Source organism: Moschus berezovskii, chromosome 5 (genome assembly GCF_049115385.1).
Source record: "Moschus berezovskii isolate FMDL1 chromosome 5, NW_MosBer_1.0, whole genome shotgun sequence".
NCBI classification, from domain to species: Eukaryota; Metazoa; Chordata; class Mammalia; order Artiodactyla; family Moschidae; genus Moschus; species Moschus berezovskii.
Genome location: NC_142464.1, coordinates 119,971,682 through 119,990,928, shown reverse-complemented (window position 1 = coordinate 119,990,928; position 19,247 = coordinate 119,971,682). Strand labels below are relative to the sequence as shown.

Here is a 19,247-nt window from a genome sequence, read left to right as displayed (position 1 = left end):
ACAGGATGTTGCAGCTGCCATCTGCCAAGATTCTAAAAAAAGAGTAAACACCATACCTTGCTCTGGGATGGGGGTTGCTCCAGAGTTCTAAATCCACAATAGACTGAGGATCTTTCATGAGAGCTCAGAGCTCAGAGGAAATCTTGCTTTGGTACCAGACAGAAAAACAGGTCCAAGTTCTCAGAGATTTCCAAATAGTTGTGCTAAAAATAGTTCTCTCCTTTGGTCCCAAAGAGCCAGAGGCACTGGAAGTCATTCATCGGGTGAGGCTCAGTCAGGGCCAGTTGAAACCACGGTTTTGTTTGAGATAAACCTGGGAGCGCCGTCTTCTCTCGCCCGTGAAGTGTAGAGGCGTCTCCATCTCTTGTGTGTCGTGGCCTCGTTTTCAGATTTGTTTACTTAATTTTTTCCCCTCTTCATTTGTTTTCCACTGAGTGGATGTTTCAGGAAAAAAAATTACTCACTGACTGGAAATTAGTTGTTAACTTGAGAGAACAGTTTTGTCCTGTTTGAGCATTTTCAATGTAGAATCTTCAGATTCTGGACTTGGGCTTGTGTCTCCTGGGATAGCAAGGGGAGTGGTCCCTATTCTGGGTAAATACTGCAGGAAAATGGTCCCTCATTCTCCGCGCTGCCAAGTGGAAGAGGGGGCTGAATCCTGTACTGCTGTTTTCTCTTTGTTCTCCGCTGAATGGATAAATGATTGGGTATTTTTAGAAGAGTAATAGGTCTCTGTTCCTGTAGAGAACTGATCACAACAACTCAAAAGGCAGATGGCTCTCCAAACCCTGTGACGGTTCATCGTCAGTGCAATTAGTCCTTTTGTCCTTTTGGTACGAACTTCACCTCTCTCCTTAGCAAAAATAGTATGTAATTTATGATGGCATTTATGGAAACTAAGTCACTGAAAAAATTTGTTTTTTATCTTGCTTTCCCCACCATCCTTTTCAAGCCAGTTAGAATGCAAATTGGAAGAAGTGCTTTTGGTTGGGGAAGTGGGCACAAGTCACAAATTTGCCCAAGAAGATGGGTGGACTCCTTACCCTGAAAAGGTTTATTTTGCCTTGGCTATCTGTCCTCCCATATTGGGGTTAATTGCTCAGTGGGTAAAGAATCTGCCTGCAATGCAGGAGACACAGGAGATATGGGTTCAGCCCCCAGGTTGGAAAGATACCCTGGGGAAAGAAATGGCAACCTGCTCCAGTATTCTTGCCTGGAGAATCCCATGGACAGAGGAGCCTGATAGGCTAAGGTCTTTGAGGTCGCAAAGAGTCAGACATGACTGAGTGAATAAACAAACATGCACATCCATCATCCCCTAATCTGAAGAAAACAGTCTTTTGAATTTGTTGGCTGTGCAAAATCTGAGCGCCAACATAGGGTCACAAAACCAATGCCTTGAGCACAGACATGAGGCAGAGTTTTTGTTAATCAGAGAGAATCCCTGGGTTTCTTTTTCTCATCCTGAAAATAAGATGGTTGTGTTTGATTATTCCTAAGTTTTCTCATAGTTCTTAACATTGTTTCATCTCATGATTAATGAGGTAGAACTTAAAAACTGTCAGCTTCTGCATACATGCAGGTAGAGATACAGGCCGTTTGGAGGGAGATACTTGTTACTGAGAGAAGTCCTTCAGGTGACCCTGTTAGTGCATAAAGGGATGCATTTGATAGTGGCTTGATGAAGACTTGCCTCTCAGGGACCCTTGGAAGGAGAAGGGTTGAGATTGTTTACTTAAAGCCTCCAAGGTGTTCCAGAAAGGAAGGAATCAAGGGCCCAGCTCCTTCTCTCCATGATGCAAATTTAAAGAGTAGTCATGGACGACAGGATTGGCCTGATCCAAAGTCTGCTGTGAAGAAAGGACACTGTGGACCAGAGGATGCAACTGAGCTGGTGGTATGTGGGAATCTGGGCCAAGAAGTTTAAAGGATTTGTGGTTGACTGGTTTTGGAAGAATACGTGGGTGAGGCTGACTGTTCATCTGTCTTCAGTCGTTCTGTCATGGAGGCTCTTCTTTAGGAAACAGTGGTTGAGCACACCATGGTGAATTGAGAGGGTCATTATATTGAAGACTGGTGGGTGAGTAATAATGAGGTCAGGTAGACCATCTCCTGCAAATGGACGAGCATCTACCGGACTCTGCACAGAGTGAGGCAGTTTGGTAGAAGCTAAAACAACAAGGCAAGCGGACCATCAGAGGTTTTGGTTTTCACTTTCTGCCTGAGTTAGAAGTAGAAATGACCCCATTCAAACCAAGAAAGCTCCTGCTGCTGCTGCTAAGTCGCTTTAGTCATGTCCGACTCTTAGCGACCCCATGGACTGCAGCCTACCAGGCTCCTCTGTCCATAGGATTTTCCAGGAAGAGTACTGGAGTGGGTTGTCATTGCCTTCTCCAAGAAAGTCCCTAGAATTCTTAAATTGTTCATGGAGGGAGAGGATTTAGATCTTGACTAGTGTGTGATCTTAGTCACTCGGTCGTGTCCCACTCTTTGCGACCCTATGGACTGTAGTCCACTGTAGCCCCCCAGGTTCCTCTGTCCATGGGGATTCTCCAGGCAAGAACACTAGAGTGGGTTGCCATGCCCTTCTCCAGGGGATCGTCCTGACCCAAGGATCGAACTGGGGTCTCATGCATTGTAGGCAGATTCTGTATCAGCTGAGCTACCTGGGAAGTCCCTTGACTAGTCTACCTACTAATAAAAGCAAACAGGAACCTGAAAAGCAATTGGAAGAAAAAAATGGCACGACTATATTTGAACTTGAATTGGCACATAGATCATAGAGGCTGAATGTTTTCATTAGTTCACTCCTAGGGTCGCACCACAAAACAACTCACTGTCATGTGTAAGAAAATCCTGACTATCTGACTTAAAGGGATCTCCCCACACCCTGCCTTCTAAAAGCCTGGACTAGAATTGCAGTCCTTATAATCTTAATTACCAGAATACCAGCCTGTGGATATGTATATATACATTTGTATACAAGTGATGACTTTATTTCTATTGAAATATAGTTGATTTACAATATTCTATTAGCTTCTGGTATATAGCAAATTGACTCAGTTTTACGTATATTTTCCTTTATAGTTTCTTACAAGATATTGAATATAGTTCCCTGTGCTATACAGTAGGCTCCTGTTGTCCATCTATTAAAACGTTTTATATGAAGTAGTTGTTGTTTTTCAGTTGCTAAGTTGTATCTGACTCTTCGTGACCCCATGTACTACAGCACACCAGGCTCCTTTGTCCTCCACTATCTCCTGGAGTTCCCTCAAATTCATGTCCATTGAGTTGGTGATGTTATTCAACTATCTCATCCTCTGTTGCCTCCTCCTCCTTTTTTTTTTTTTAACTTTCCCATGAGTTTTTTTTCAGACTCTTCCAATGAGTCAGTTCTTCACATCAGATGACCAAAGTACTGGAGTTTCAGTTTTAGCATCAGTCTTTCCAATGAATATTCAGAGTTGATTTCCTTTAGGATGGACTGGTTTGATCTTCTTGCAGTCCAAGGGACTCTCAAGAGTCTTTTCCAGCATCACAATTTGAAAGAATCAATTCTTTGGCACTCAGCCTTCTTTATGGTCCAACTCTCATATCTGTACATGACCACTGGAAAAACCAAAGCTTTGACTATAAGTCAAAGTTTGGCAAAGTGATGTTTCTGCTTTTTAATATGCTGTCTAGGTTTTCCAAGGAGAAAGCATCTTTTAATTTCATATCTGCAGTCACCATCCACAGTGATTTTGGAGCCCAAGATAAGAAAATCTGTCACTGCTTCCACTTTTTCCCCTTCTATTTGCCATGAAGTGATGGGCGACTTCACTTTCACTTTTCACTTTCACACATTGGAGAGGGAAATGGCAACCCACTCCAGTGTTCTTGCCTGGAGAATCCCAGGGATGGGGGAGCCTGGTGGGCTTCCGTGTATGGGGTCACACAGAGTCGGACACGACTGAAGTGACTTAGCAGCAGCAGCAGCAGATGGGACCGGATGCCATGATCTTTTATGTGTATTGAGTTTCAAGCCAGCTTTCTCTCTCCTCTTTCACCCTCATCAAGAGGCTGTTTAGTTCCTCTTCACTTTCTGCCATTAGAGTGGTATCATCTGCATATCTGAGATTGTTGCTATTTCTCCTGGCAATCTTGATTCCAGCTTGTGATTCATCCAGCCTGGCATTTCACACGATGTACTCAGCATATAAATGAGTACATGTCTCTTACATCTCCTGCAATGGCAGTTGGGTTCTTTACCATTCACACCACCCGGGAAGCCTCATATAAAAGAGTATGTATCTGCTAACCCCAAACTCCTAATTATTCCCTCCCCTCCCTTTCCCCTTTGATAACCGTAGTTTATTTTCTATACCTGTGAGTTTGTTTCTGTTTTTTGCCTGTTTATGTTTTGTAAATAAGTTCATTTGTATCTTTTTTAAATTAAATTTTTTTAAATTAAAAATTTTAAATTTTAAATAAGTGCTGCTGCTGCTGCTGCTAAGTCACTTCAGTCGTGTCCAACTCCGTGCGACCCCATAGACGGAAGCCGACCAGGCTCCGCCATCCCTGGGATTCTCCAGTGCTATCCTATGATATTTGTCTTTTTCTGATTTACTTAATGTGATAATTTCTAGGTCCATCCATGTTGCTACAAATGGCATCATTTCCCTCTTTTTTAATGACTAAGTAATACCATTGTATCTACGCACCACATCTTCTTTATCTATTCATCATAGATGGGCACTTGGGTTGCTTCCATGTTTTGGTCATTATAAACAGTGTTGCTATGAACATTGGGGTGCATGGAAGTGATGATTTCTTAAAGGGCTTTTCTCGTTGATTCTCTTTGTGTTGGCACTGCCTCTGCAAAGAGTTTAGAAATGAATGGATTTGTTGACTACCAGAGAGATAGATGTGTTCTTATTTTTCTGTTTTAACTTGGCCAAGTTTTGATACAATTTATGGGTGTTCGTCGGAGAAGGCAATGGCAAGCCACTCCAGTATTCTTGCCTAGAAAATCCCATGGATGGAGGAGCCTGGTAGGCTGCAGTTCGTGGGGTCGCTAGGGGTCGGACATGACTGAGCGACTTTACTTTCACTTTTCACTTTCACATATTGGAGAAGGAAATGGCAACCCACTCCAGTGTTCTTGCCTGGAGAATCCCAGGGAAGGGGAAGCCTGGTGAGCTTCCGTTTATGGGGTCACACAGAGTCGGACACGACTGAAGTGACTTAGCAGCAGTAGCAGCAGCAGCAGCATGGGTGTTCATATTTGCTTTTTCTGTATCATTCGTAACTTCCTTAAATTCTCTACAGTGTTTGATGGCAAGGTTTCTTATATTATTAAAATCACAGTATTTTTTCATTCTGCAATATTTGATTTTTTTCTTCATTATTTTTCATCTCAGATAACTTTATAATCTATGTTTTCCTGGACTTACGCTTCTTCACAGAGAGAACAATTCTTTGAAATAATCTCCTAGTCTTCAGACCTTGACGGAATTAAAGCTTGTTATTGCCTACTTCATTCAACTATTTTCACTATTTAATTTTAGAGACAGTGCCAAAAAAATAATGGGTAGAAAATTATGCTGAAGGGAGTATGGTGGTTGTTGCTTAGTCGCCAAGTCGTGTTCAACTGTTTGCGACCCCATGGACAATAGCCCGCCAGGCTCCTCTGTCCATGGGATTTTCCTGGCAAGAACACTGGAGTGAGTTGCCAGTTCCTTCTCCAGGGGATCTTTTCAATCCAGGGATTGAACCAAGGTTTCCTGTGAGTCTCCTGCATTGACAGGCGATCCTTTACTGATGAGCCACAGAGGAGAGAGTGGCTGAGGGTAAGAAGTGGGGCTCTGTTTTCACCTGCCGCTCACGCTCAGGCCAAGGCCTTATTCTGTCTTTCCTAAGGCAGATTTTTTTTTTCCTTTCAGCTTGTGATTTTTTTTCCCTGTAGGCTTAACTCACTTTTCAACTGAATTCAGTTCAATCTAGACCAGTCCAATCAATGTTCATGCAGCACTTCACAGTGTGCTGGTGAAACAGCTCTCAAGAAAATGGCTCAGATTGGTAGCATTGTCAATTTCCTTGGTGTCAATACTCCCATCAGAGCCAGTTTCAAGCTACCAACCTGATTTACTGAAAGCAAAGCTGTGAAGAATTGCCCGTTGCTTGCTGGTCTCAGCTAATTCAGTACAACAGTGATAATACATACATACAAACATATATATATATATGTCGATTCTAGGTACTAGAATTATTTTAAAAAGAAGATCCTAGCTCATGTGCTAGGGCTTCCCTTGTGGCTCAGTAGGTAAAGAATCTGCCTGCAATGTGGGAGACCTGGGTTTATCCCTGGGTAGGGAAGATCCCCTGCAGATCCCCTGCAGAAGAGAAAGGCTACCCACTCCAGTGTTCTGGCCTGGAGAATTCCATGGACTGTATAGTCCACGTGGTCGCAAAGAGCTGGACACGGCAGAACGACTTTCACTTTCTCAGCTTATGTGCGAAGACATGACATCATTTTCTCCTTTAATCCTCACCCTAACCTCTTTTTAAAAATTATTTATTTTTGCTGTGCCGGGTCTTTGGGGCTGCGGACGGGCTTCTCTCAGCTGCAGTGCACAGGCATCTCGTTGCAGCGGCTTCCTCTGTTGCGTCCGTAGCTGTGATGCAGGGGTCAGTTACCCACAGCACATCGGATCTTCCGGGACCAGACATCGAACTAGTGTCCCCTGCATTGGCAGGCAGTCTTAACTACCGGACACCAGGGAAGTTCACCATAACCTCTTAAGGTGATTAATTTTATCATCCTTCTTTTGAAGATGAGGAATTTAGGCAGGTTGACCCACCGTGGGCCCACATAACCCTTCTGCCATGTGCCCTAAGGGCTTGCTGACTTCACAAGACCAGTTTCCTGCGTCCGCACACTCAGCTGACAGTCGGACTCTCCTGACTCCCCTTCTCCTCCCCACAGCTCTAGGTTCGGGTGGGAATCTTGTGTTTCTAGCCTCAGTGCCTTGCTTATGTCACCTTCTCTGGCTTGCAAGTCCCTGCTGGCCATGTCTGTCCAATGTCCTTTTCTTCACCTCCTCGCTTTTGTCCTCCGTACACATCACGGTCTCCAGAAAGTCTCCCTGATGCTCTCAGCAGGTGCAGCCTTCCCTTCGCTTGAACCCTCTTAACATACTGTTTAGATTTCTCTTGTGTTTCTTAACTCATGGGTTCTTAACTAGATCTATCGCATCCGCACACCAGTGGATTGGGTGGAGGTACTTAACTTTTTCAAAAGCTGTATGGGCAATGCTGAAAGCTCCGTGGCCAGGCCTTGGGAATCTTTCCCTTGTCTACTTCTGCTCAACTGATGTCTCCTCTGTTAGTCATTCCAAGCCAGGAAGCATTAGTGATGTAAATCTGATCTGGTCTTCTCACTCTTTCATCCTGCTTTTTTTTTTTAATCCATAACCTCATCACATATTTATTGAGCTCCTATCATATGCCAGATACTGAGTGTTTGATCTTGGTATTCAATGGCAAGCAAACATGGAGCCCTCGGAGAGAAAATGTCTAGGGGGGAAGGCAGACATTCATCGAATAATCGCAATAATCACAAGACTGTGTTGAACAGATGTTAACTGGGACTTTCCATCCTCTGGGAGTATCAGTTGAGGACTCAAGGCAGAGAATAATGGGCAGTCTGTGCCCATACATTCAAGGCTTGCTAAAACCCAACTGGATCTGATACTAGCCATTGTCCACTTTTACCCATATAGGAGAAAACTAGAAATTCAAAATAAATGAATAATTGAATCAAGTCATCAAGCTAGAGAGCTATTAGTTGATAAGGGAATGCCTTATCCCTTCCCTTTGTATGTGGGAGGGGAGGGAGGAATAATACTGTCCAGCTCCTCACCTAGTGGCATGGTCCCCAAGAAATCACTGAGAGTGTTAGAGGTGACTGCAAAAAGAAGCCGTCTTGTTCTCCAGGTGGATGTGTAACTGACCTGTGAACCTGAAAGCCGTTCAGCTCTTATGGCATCAGAGAAATGTGGGGGAGCTTGACCCACCCCCAATGTTTGATATCCTATGTGAACACAGAAACTAGGGAATTCTGAAGGCAGAAGGCTATCTGGACAAGAGAGAGCAGTGTAGAAGCAGCTATTTAAGAGGCAAGGATGTATGTGTTTCCCTAGAGACACATGGTACTGAGGATGGCAGCTGGAACTGGACCGCCTCAGTGGGACCTCTTGAGCCAGGAGGGTGTTCTCCTGGGATGAGGAAGCCAAGAAGAAGCCATGTAGTGTATCACCAAGTGCAGAAGCTGAGGCTGGTGTGGGAACAACTCAGGGCATCCTTCCAGAAGTTCGTCACCCATTGCTGCTGTTGTTCAGTCCCGAAGTCCTATCTGACTCTTTGCAACCCCAGCGAAGGGTCTGGACCGCAGCATGCTAGGCTCCTCTTTCCTTAACTATCTCCCGGAGTTTGCTCAGATTCGTGCCCGCTGAGTCCGTGATGCTATCACCCATATCAGAAACCTATATGCTACTGATACTATGTATAAAACAGATAACTAATGAGAACCTACTGTACAGCACAGGGAAATCTACTCAAGCTCTGTGGTGACAGAAGTGGGAAGGAAATCCAAAAAAGCGGGAGTGGATGTATATGTATGGCTGAGTCATTTTGTTGTACAGCAGAGGCTAACACATTGTAAAGCAGTTATATGACAAGAAAATTAATTACAAAATAAAAAGAACCTGTGCGGCATGAAGCTGCCTCAGAAAACCTGATGGCCCAGAGAAATGTTCAACCAGAGAAAGACAGCATTTGAGTACCTGGGGCCCTGAGCAGATATTGGCAGCCGGGATAAAATCGTACAAGTAGCATCCATTAAGTAAAGATAACTTGGTCACATTTTTCTAATTCCCTTTTCTCTCTGCTCGGACTCTAGGCGTGCCCAAAGTGGGGGGAGAGGAAGAAGACGGGGGAAGACTGAAAAGCATAACAGATTATCAGCTGGAGCCTTAGAAGGGACAAGCTTTGTACTGGATATGATTTTGGGGTATCGATTTTGATTTGTCTTTTTAATGTTGGAAAATGCGTCATAACTGACTTAACAAGAGGGTTCGCATCATTCAAAGTGCCTAGAAAGCTAAGGGATTTGCTTGAGTTGTCACGAAAGGGGAGAGGCAAAGATCCAGCAGGATTTGACTGGAAGAAGTGACAGAAGAAAAATGAAGCCATTTCTCATTTATATCTTATTTAGGACATAGATGATCATTTGATAAATTCATGAAGCTCTGGAGAGTGTTCTGAAGGAAAACTAAAGAGTGTTATGGGAATATTTAGCAAGGCAACCTCCATGAGACCTTGAGCTTATCTGAAAAAATGATGTGTGATCTGAAATACGAAAAGGGAACAGTCATTAACCAGGAGGAGCAGTGGGAAAGCACTTCTAAGATGTAGAAATGCCATGTGCAAAGGCCCTGGGGTAGAAGAGAATGGTTTGGAAAGAAGGCCATTGAAAGGCACAAAGGAGAGCATATGCCTGGAGGGAGGAAGTGCCTGGAACAGGCAGGGCTCTGCTGGCCTGTGAAGGTTCTGATCTTTATCCTGAAGGGCTGTGAACGGGATTTTATGGGGTGGGCCATCAACTGTCCGTCAGCCCCTGTTATAAGATGAAGTTGTTGCAAATAGAGGTGATGCTGACTGTCACTTTCCTGGCTCTTCCAGGTGATGTCAATAAACTAAAGAGACTTTATTTGGCATCTGAATTGAATCTGCTTTCATTAGTAAAAAATGTAAGTTCATTTTAAAAAAAATATTTCTTTATTTATTTGGCTGTGCCAGGTCTTAGCTGTGGCATGGGGGATCTAGTTCCCTGATCAGGGATGGAACCTTGGCCTCTTGCATTGAAAGTGCAGAATCTGAGCCACTAGACCACCAGGAAAGCCTCCAAAAGTTGTAAATTCTTGTGAGAAAAGCAGTCTGTATATTTAAAAAAAGACAATTTGTGTATGACCTGAATGAACAAATGATGTTGACCTCTGCCAGTGTGCCAGGGGCTGTTTCAGGAGATGAGGGGCTGAAAGAGGAAGACAGGATTCTAATGCTGCCTAGCTCACTCTGGTGGGAATTTCAAGTTATTAGGAAAGAGAGGTGCCTCCAAGGCCATCTGCCTGACTTTCCCATTTTATAGATGAAAAAATAGCTTCAGTGAAAAGTGACACTTCCAAAGGTTTCATTTATTCATAAGACAGGAATTAGAACTCAGGTCCCCTGTATATCATTTCCAAGATCCTCTCTCCTGCAAGCTGGCTTAAAACTCAACATAAAAAAATCTAAGATCATGGCATCCGGTCCCATCACTTCATGGCAAATAGAAGGGGAAAAGTAGAAACAGTGACAGATTTTCTTGGGCTCTAAAATCACTGATGGTGACTGCAGTCATGAAATTAGAAAACGCTTGCTTCTTGGAAGGAAAGCTGTGACAAACCTGGACAGCATATTAAAAAGCAAAGACATCACTTTGCCGACAAACGTCCATCTAGTCAAAGCTATGGTTTTTCCAGTAGTCATGTGTGGATGTGAAAGTTGAACTATAGAGAAAGTTCAGTGCTGAAGAATTGATGCTGTTGAACTGTGGCATTGGAGAAGACTCTTGAGAGTTCCTCGAACTGCAAGGATATCAAACCAGTTAATCCTAAAGGAAATCAACCCTAAATATTCATTGGAAGGACTGATGGTAAAGTGGAAGCTCCCATACTTTGGCCACATGATGAGAAGAACTGATTCATTGGAAAAGACCCTGATGTTGGGAAAGACTGAAGGCAAAAGGAGAAGAGGGTGGCAGAGGATGAGCTGGTTAGATAGCATCCCTGATTCAATGAACACGAACTTGAGCAAACTCTGGGAGATAGTGAAGGACAGGGAAGCCTGGCATGCTGCAGTCCATGGGCTCCCAAATAGTCGGACATGACTTAGCAACTGAACAATAACTCCTCCGCATCAACAGCATAGCCGATCATCAGGACCTGATTCCTGAGTTCCTGACTGGAGAAGACACAGCAGTATTTTTCATACACATAAATACCTATTATTATGGATAACTGAGAATTAACATAATGATATTATCCCAGATCATAATACTTAATTCTCACCTTTCTGCCCCAAACATCACTTCTTACATTTTAAGTCATAAGAAAATTTGTCAAAATTACAGAAAATATTGAACATACAGAAAAGTAAGAGATCAAATGGAAAATGACTTGCAGTGCACCAACTACTCCAGCTCAACAGTTCCCAGGGGGAATATTATTTCATCAACACCCCTAACCCACTGGCCCTTCACCCCTGCATTTGGTATGTTTGGAAGCAAATGCCACATATCATATTATCTATTTCATAACTGTTTCAGGAAAACCTAGGAATTTTTATCATCTTGGATAATAACAGAGCGATTGACACCATGCAGCCTTGTCGGCCCTGGAGACTTTTAACCAAAAAAAAAAAAAAAAAGCATTCTTTAGGCAATTCAAAAATGTCTTAAAAGCTCTTTACGCACAAACTGTTAGAGTGTGCACTAAAAGTTCCGAAATGTAATTTTATGCAGCTGTCAGGCTTTCTCAGTGAAGTTTTCAGAGTTCACGGGGAGCTCTCTGATGACTTGTTACAGAAATTCCAAGAAGGTCTGAGCTCTTTAAAGGCCTGTCTGTGGGCCCGTGGGTTCTGGGAAAGAACATGGTGCCGGGCTGGCCTTTGGTCAGGAGAGGCGAGGCTGCTGCCAGCTGCTCTGGGTCTTGGCTTTTGCTAATGTAACCTGTCATGCCGTCCGAAGACTGTTTAGGAAACACAAGAGAACCAGCGCTGTCTTTAAAATGTTTGGGAGTCCTGGAATCTTGGAATGTGAAGGCCAACAGAGTGCGTTACCTTGGGAATTTAATCAGAGTTGGCAGGCACAGAATGGAGCCTGTCAGCCCTGGGGAAGGATCTCAGCGGGGCTGGACAGGCCTCCTCCGTCCCTGCAGTGGCGCAGACAGAAAAGAGAGACCGGGGAAACGCTAACCTTGAAGGCAGACCACAGGAACCAGAACTCCGCACGTTTGCATAACCACGTTTGTGCTTCCTGTAACACTGACTTCAATTCGCACATCTCCCTGAGAGAGATTTGGCATATGAGAGATTCTGCATCTTTGTTTTTGAAAATTTTTATATTCTGGTGTGTGTGTGTTCTTTTTTAAATTGACATATAGCTGACATATGACATTTTATTAGTTCCAGATGTACCGAATAATGGTTTCATACATGCAATATTGCAAAATGATCACCACAACAAGTCTAGTTGACATCTAGCACCACACGTAGTTACAGACTGTTTTTTTTCTTGTAATGAGAACTTTTAATATTTACTCTCTTCAGTTCAGTTCAGTTCAGTCGCTCAGTCGTGTCCGACTTTTTGCGACTTGGACTGCAACACGCCAGGCCTCCCTGCCCATCACCAGCTCCTGAAATTTACCCAAACTCATGTCCGCTGAGTTGGTGATGCCATCCAACCATCTCATCCTCTGCTGTCCCCTTCTCCTCCTGCCCTCAATCTTTTTACTCTCTTAGCAACTGTCAAATATACAATACAGTATGATGAATCCTGGTTGCCATGCTATATATTATATCCCAGGACCTATGTATCTTATAACTGGAAGTTTGTGCCTTTTGACTGTCTTTACTCATTTCACCTACCTCCCACCCTCACCTCTGGCCACCAACAATCTGATCTCTGTGTCTATGATCTCACCATTTTATTTTTTAATATTTCACATAGACATGAGATCATAAGGTGTTTGTTTTTCTCTGCCTTGCCTATTTAATTTAGCACAATGTCCTCAAGTTTCATTCATGTTATGGCAAATGGTACAATTTCCTTCATTTTTATATGGCTAAATAATATTCCATTGTATAAATGCATTTATATACACTAGGTTTTCTCTATCCTTTCATCCACTGATGAACACTCAAAGTGGTTTCTGAGATGCCATATCTTTGAGCAATAGACAATAAAATATAGTGACCATTCATCAAGAGTTTATTATGGCAAGACACTGTCCTAAGTGTTCTCTGTGCATTTCTTATATTTTCTTTACTAAGAGTATGTGAAGTAGCAACTATGATTTCCCCATGATAAGGGAGGAGGGCTGAGGTTAGGGACAGGTGGGCAAGGCTGGTAAAGGGCAGCTGGACTCCAAAGCCCTCACCTTCACTAGTGATCACCTTATCCATATGGGTAAAATCCAAGGATTGCTCAAATTTTGGGTTAGGAGTCTGTCTTTCATGACATTCAACACACTCAACAGCAATGAGAATGGGAAACTTCTATTAAAATGTGCTACTTCAAAGTTAAACACACAAAGGAGATGGGCTGATGGTGGAGGAGACAGCCTTGCCCCTGCTCCTTCGGTCTTCGGGAGGAGGGATTTCCCCAAAACATTCCACCCCTTCATTTATTCTACCCCACAGAAGGGGTATAGATGGATTTGGGACATTTGGGAAAAACCAGGTTGTGCTCTGCTCAATTGACTGGGGATGAAAATATGCTCAGTTTCAGGGAATCTTGATTAAGAAGCTCCTTTGCCATCACACCAAAGCAATATTCCTAAAAAGGTATAATTTATAAAGAGTATAAGTCACTCTTTTCTGTGTACTGTCCAATGAGTTTTTTTTTTTTTGTCCAATGAGTTTTGACCAATGCATACAGTTGTGTAAGTCACAGATTAAAGACAGAGCATTTCCATCTCTTCCCAAATGTTTCTTCATGTCCCCCTGTAGTAAGAACTCTCCTCCATTCTAGCCACTGATCTTATTTCTTGCCCTAAAATTTTGCCTTTTCCAGGATGTCCTAGAAATGGAATCATACAACACATGGGCTCTCGAGTCTGTGTTCTTTCTTTCATTGAGCATAAGGTTTTGAGAGTCATTCACGTTCCTTTCCCTGCAGAGGACTACTCTGCTATATGGGGGTACCATGGTTGATTTGTCTATGTACCAGCTAAGGGACGTTAGACTTTCCTCCAGTGTTTGGCTCTTCTAAATTAAAGCTGCAGTAAACATTCATGCACCAATCTTTGTATGGTCTTTCCATTTCCCTTTCACTGGTCTTTGTGTGGATACATATTTCCATTTCTCTTGGCTAAATACCTAGATTGCTGGTGAATACCTTAAGTGTATTGAGAGTTGGACCACAAAGAAAGCTGAGTGCTGAAGAACTGATGCTTTTGAACTGTGGTGCTGGAAAAGACTCTTTGAGAGTCCCTTGGACTGCAAGGAGGTCAAACTGGTCCATCCTAAAGGAAATCAGTCCTGAATATACATTGGAAGGACTGATGCTGAAGCTGAAGATCTAATACTTTGGCCATCTGATTCGTAGAACTGACTCATTGGAAAAGACCCTGATTCTGGGAAATATTGAAGGGAGGAGGAGAAGGGGACAACAGAGGATGAGATGGTTGGATGGTATCACTGACTCGATGGACATGAGTTTCAGCAAGCTCAGGGACTTGGCAATGAACAGGGAAGCCTGGCGTGCTGCAGTCCATGGGGTCGCAAAGAGTCGGACACGACTGAGCGATTGAACTGAACTGAACCTTAAGTGTATATTTAACTTCATAAGAAACTGCCGAACTCTTTTCCAAAGAGTTTATACTATTTTGTATTTTCAGCAGCAATGGATGTAAATTCTTATCTCCACAGCCTTGCCAGCACTTGGTATTACTGGTTTTGCATTCAAATTTTAGCCATTCTAATTTGTATGCAATGGCACTGCACTGGGCTTGCCTCGTGGCTCAGTGGTAAATCATCTGCCTGCAATGCAGGAGTCACAGGAGACACAGATTGGATCCCTGGGTTGAGAAGATCCCATGGAGGAAGACATGGTAACCCACTCCAGTGTTTGGGCCTGGAGAATCCCATGGACAGAGGAGCCTGGAGGGCTATAGTCCATAGGGTCACAAAGAGTTGGACATGACTGAAGTGATTTAGCACGCATGTCCGAACAGCGTTGTGCTGTGGTTTTAACTTGCATTTCCCTAGTGATGTTGAACATCTCTTCATGTACTTATTTGCCATCTGTATGTCTTCCTTGTTTAAGAATCATTTAAAATATTTTGTTCATTTTGGGTTATCTGTTTATCATTGGTTGTAAAAATTTATATATCTAGATATAAATCAGATGTGTGTTTTACAAATAGTTTCCCTAGTCCATGATTTGTTTTTATTAACTGTGTCTTTTGAAGAGAAGCATTTCAAATAGAGTTTATTAATTTTTTTCTTTTATAGTTAGTATTTACGTATCCTATTTAAGAAATCTTTGCCCAAATTAAGGTCACAAATGTATCCTCCTAGACATTTTATAGTTTTAGCTTTTACATTTAGGTTTATGATCCCTTTTAAATTTTTTTATATGGGGTGAGGCAAGGGCCAAGTTTTTATTTCTTTGCACGTTAAGGGTCAAGTTTTTATTTTTCTGTGAATACACAGACAATGGCCAGACCATATATACAATGGACTTTGACCTACAACCTGAAGCAACCTGCCCAGGAAACCAACCCTCTTACCTACCATGACAGCCAAGAAAGTCAGTCTGTTATATGCTAGATGCTCAAGAAGTCAGACTGCTATTTCCGGTAACAATAAAGCAAGTCAAACAATAAGCTCTGCAACAGTCAGCCTCAAATGTACAGAACTTGATTAACAACCGACAGCTTCCCTAGTTATTGTCTCTACCTCCAACTTAAGTCTAACCAGAGAAAGCCAAATATACACTGCAACCAGTCATATAGGATGCTCCACTTCTAACTACCTCACCTGCAACTCTCGAATGCAATCGGGGCATGCCTGAAGCCCCCTCTGTCTCCCACCATAAACTTTTCCACTTCTCTGCCAGCCTTTGAATCTCTGCCAAAATTCAAGTGTTGGTGGCCAACTTCCTTGCTAGAGCAAGCTCTGAATAAATAGCCTGTCCTTGTTCTCATTTAGTTGGTCTTCATTTATTTCCACAATATGGATGCCAACAATGCTTTATTTCTCAATTTCCATAAAGCTCTGGCAGGGAATGTGGGTACTATTTATTAGAGTCCTCAATAAATGTGGATGCTTTTGAACTGTGGTGTTGGAGAAGACTCTTGAGAGTCCCGTGGACAGCAAGGAGATCAAACCAGTCCATCCTAAAGGAAATTAACCCTGAATATTCACTGGAAGGACTCATGCTGAAGCCCCAGTACTTTGGCCACCTGATGCAAAGAGGCAACCGATTGGAAAAGACCCTGATGCTGGAAAAGATTGAAGGCAGATGAGAAGGGGGCAGCAGAGGATGAGATGCTGGGATGGCATCACTTACTCAGTGGACGTGAGTTTGAGTGAACTCTGGGAAATGGTGAAAGATAGGGAAGGCTGGTGTGCTGCAGTCCATGGGGTCACAAAGAGTCAGACATGATTTAGCAAGTTAACAACAACAAAATGCACTCAACTTCCATCCATGTCTCAAATGCAAGATTTTCTTCTTTCTAATGGCTGAATAATATTTCATTATGTATACCATCTCTTCCTTATCCATTCAACCTTTGATAGGCACTTAGGTTGTTTGCATATTTTGGCTGTTGTAAATAATGCTGCAATGAACTTGTGAAGGCAGATCTCTCTTTGAGACCCTGTTTTCCCTTCCTTTGGATAAATACCCAGGAGTGGGATTGCTGGGTCATCTACTTGATTTTTCTCTAACCCAATATTATATCATGAGCATTTCTCCTCTGTTATTCTTTGGAACCATTAACAGCCAAACAATATCCATCAAGAAACTGTACCATCATTTAATCTTTGCCCCTTTTATTACACAATTAAACTGTTTCCATTTTTTCCTATTATAAATGGGATTATATTGAAAATTTTTGTGCAAAATTCTTCATCCCTATTTAGGATTATTTCCTTAGGATAGATTCCCAGAAATGGAATTACTGGGTCAAAAAAAATTGGATGTTTTATGTCTCTCTTGGTACATGCTGACAAACTGCCTTCCAAAAGGCTGTGTGAATTTATACTGCCCCATCCCTTTATGAAAACAAAGGCACGGGAATGTAAGCCCCTTCACAGTCAGGCACTGATAGTTCCTGGAACACAGGCAGAGCCAAGGATCTCTCATTTGGAAGTAACGCTAAAGGTCAGCAAATCTGACCTCCACTGAGACTCGATCATAGAGGTGTGTTTTGTGGAGAGAGAGTCCAAGTTTGCTTCACAGCGTTGTTGGTAATTGTACCCTCTCTGGGCTGGGTGGCCCCAGAGTCTTTACACAACCTCAGCCCGGGGCTAAGCCCTGGTCTTTGTAATTTTGTAGAACTAGTTCCATGATCGCAAAGAATCGGACACGACTGAGTGACTGAACTGAACTGAACTGAACTGAGTCCCATGATGGGCACACAGTGGGCACTCCATCCATCTGGGCAGATCAGATATAGATGATGAAGCTCACAGGCTGATTGAAGCCCTCTCATTATCCCCCTGGGTAGACAGCATTGGCAAGACACAAGCGGCAGCTTTGTGTTGGGACTGAACAGTTGCCCCTGGTATGGCCAGAGCTCAAGGGCACCAGAGACCCTGAGTACCCAAGACTCCTCTTCTAAGGGGTCTTGGTAGTATGGGACACTCTTAAAAAGCTTTCTAGGGATCCATGCTCAAAGAGTCACATGATCAGGGAGGAATCATGTGACCAGGGAGGTATCATGTGACCAGGGAGGTAGACTCCATTTCTTTGTCTTCTGAACTCAAGGTGTCTGGCCTTCCTGGCCCTCACCTTAAGGTACTATCCTGACTTGGACTTACCCATGACTTTCACCCTGATCATGCCTTTCAACCTGGCCTTCCCTTGGCCTGCAGGCTATTTAGAATCCGTCACTTTTCCAGATCTTGCTGGGAGCTGCTCTGCCAACTCCAGGCAGTTGACTCATTCCATGGAGATCTATCCAGCACCCCCAGGACCAGCCACTGGCCATGTGGTCAGGGTGGCGGGTAGACAAGCCTGCTCTAGTCCTTGCATATACTTGATTCTCTTCACGCTCTATGACTTTGCACATTGTTCCTCTCTTTCAACCTGTGGGATTTTTCTCTCTGTTTCCTTACCTGATTCACCCCCACATTCATTCAAAACATCTTCATTAATATTCAACTCTGTGCCCAGGCATTGATCAACACTCGGTCACTTCCTCTTCTTACAACCTTGGAAGGTAGTTACTGTTAGCAGTATTTTCATTTTATACAGGGAAAAGCTGTAAGAGGTGAGTCTCTCGTCTGAGGCTAAACAGTTTTAGACTCTTAGCCACTATATTTTACTGCCTCTTTTTAGTAGCAACATATGCTGAAGACAGCAAGAGCTACAAAGCAAAAAAAGAGAGGCTGGTGATAGAGATGAAAAACAAGGAAACTAGTTCGAGGGATCAAGGCAGACAACTCTAACACTTAAGAGGATTCCTAGGGGTGACTTCACTAGGTAAAGACAGAAAAAGAGCCTTCCAGGAAGGGAGACCAGCATGTGTAAAGGTCCTGTGGCAGGAGAGGGCTTTGGGAACTCTAGGAAATAAAAGGACAGCGGGTTGGAGCTTATAGGATAAGATAGCCTGCAAGACAGAAGGTCAGAGAAATAGGCAAGGTGATGTCATTTCAGAGCTTAGGAAGTGTGACTTTTATTACAGGAGCAACGGGAGCCACTAGTCAGGGGGAAGCCATAATCTCTGTCATGCTGAAAATGATGCTCTAGTTGTGTGGGGAATGGGTCCAAGGGGGCTGGGCAGGGGAGATTTCCGATCACTTGGGAGGCTGATGCAGATCAGCGGGCAAGAGATGGTCATGGCGGTCACTGCGGTGGTAGAGACAGAGAAAAGGAGAGGGTTTTGAACATATGCTTAAGTCCTGGAGGGTCAGACAGGGCGTCCTGGGGGACGCCCCTTCTGTGCTCCTCAACACCAGCTGGCTCCAGCACTGTCTTTCTGCTCCCATAGGACCTCACTCTCTAATCAGCCTCTTGTCACAGGGTGAAGATCCGCATCTTATCTTCTCTGCTTCCTCTCTGGACTGTGAACTATCTAGTGTTTATTGCTCTGCTCGCTGCTGTACCCCTACTCTGGAGCATGGTAGGTGGTGGATACATGTCTGTAAAATGTGCTGAATGGGTCATTTACTGTGTGCCATCTCTGAGCAAAGATTTATATGCATCATCTTGTGCA

The 19,247-nt window shown here is 43.4% G+C and overlaps 1 protein-coding gene across 3 annotated transcripts in view; it reads right to left on the bottom strand.

Annotated features, from left to right (window-relative positions):
* C1QTNF7 (C1q and TNF related 7) overlaps nt 1-19,247 on the bottom strand; it is a 128,257-nt gene that overhangs the window by 15,893 nt on the left and 93,117 nt on the right. Inside the window, exon 1 of one of the 3 annotated variants that reach the window (XM_088836513.1) lies at nt 57-643. The exons of the other annotated variants lie outside the window; for them this stretch is intronic. The gene's annotated coding sequence lies outside the window, so the exon portion shown is untranslated. Of the gene's footprint in view, nt 1-56; nt 644-19,247 lie in introns of those variants that run through there. 3 annotated transcript variants of the gene reach the window in all.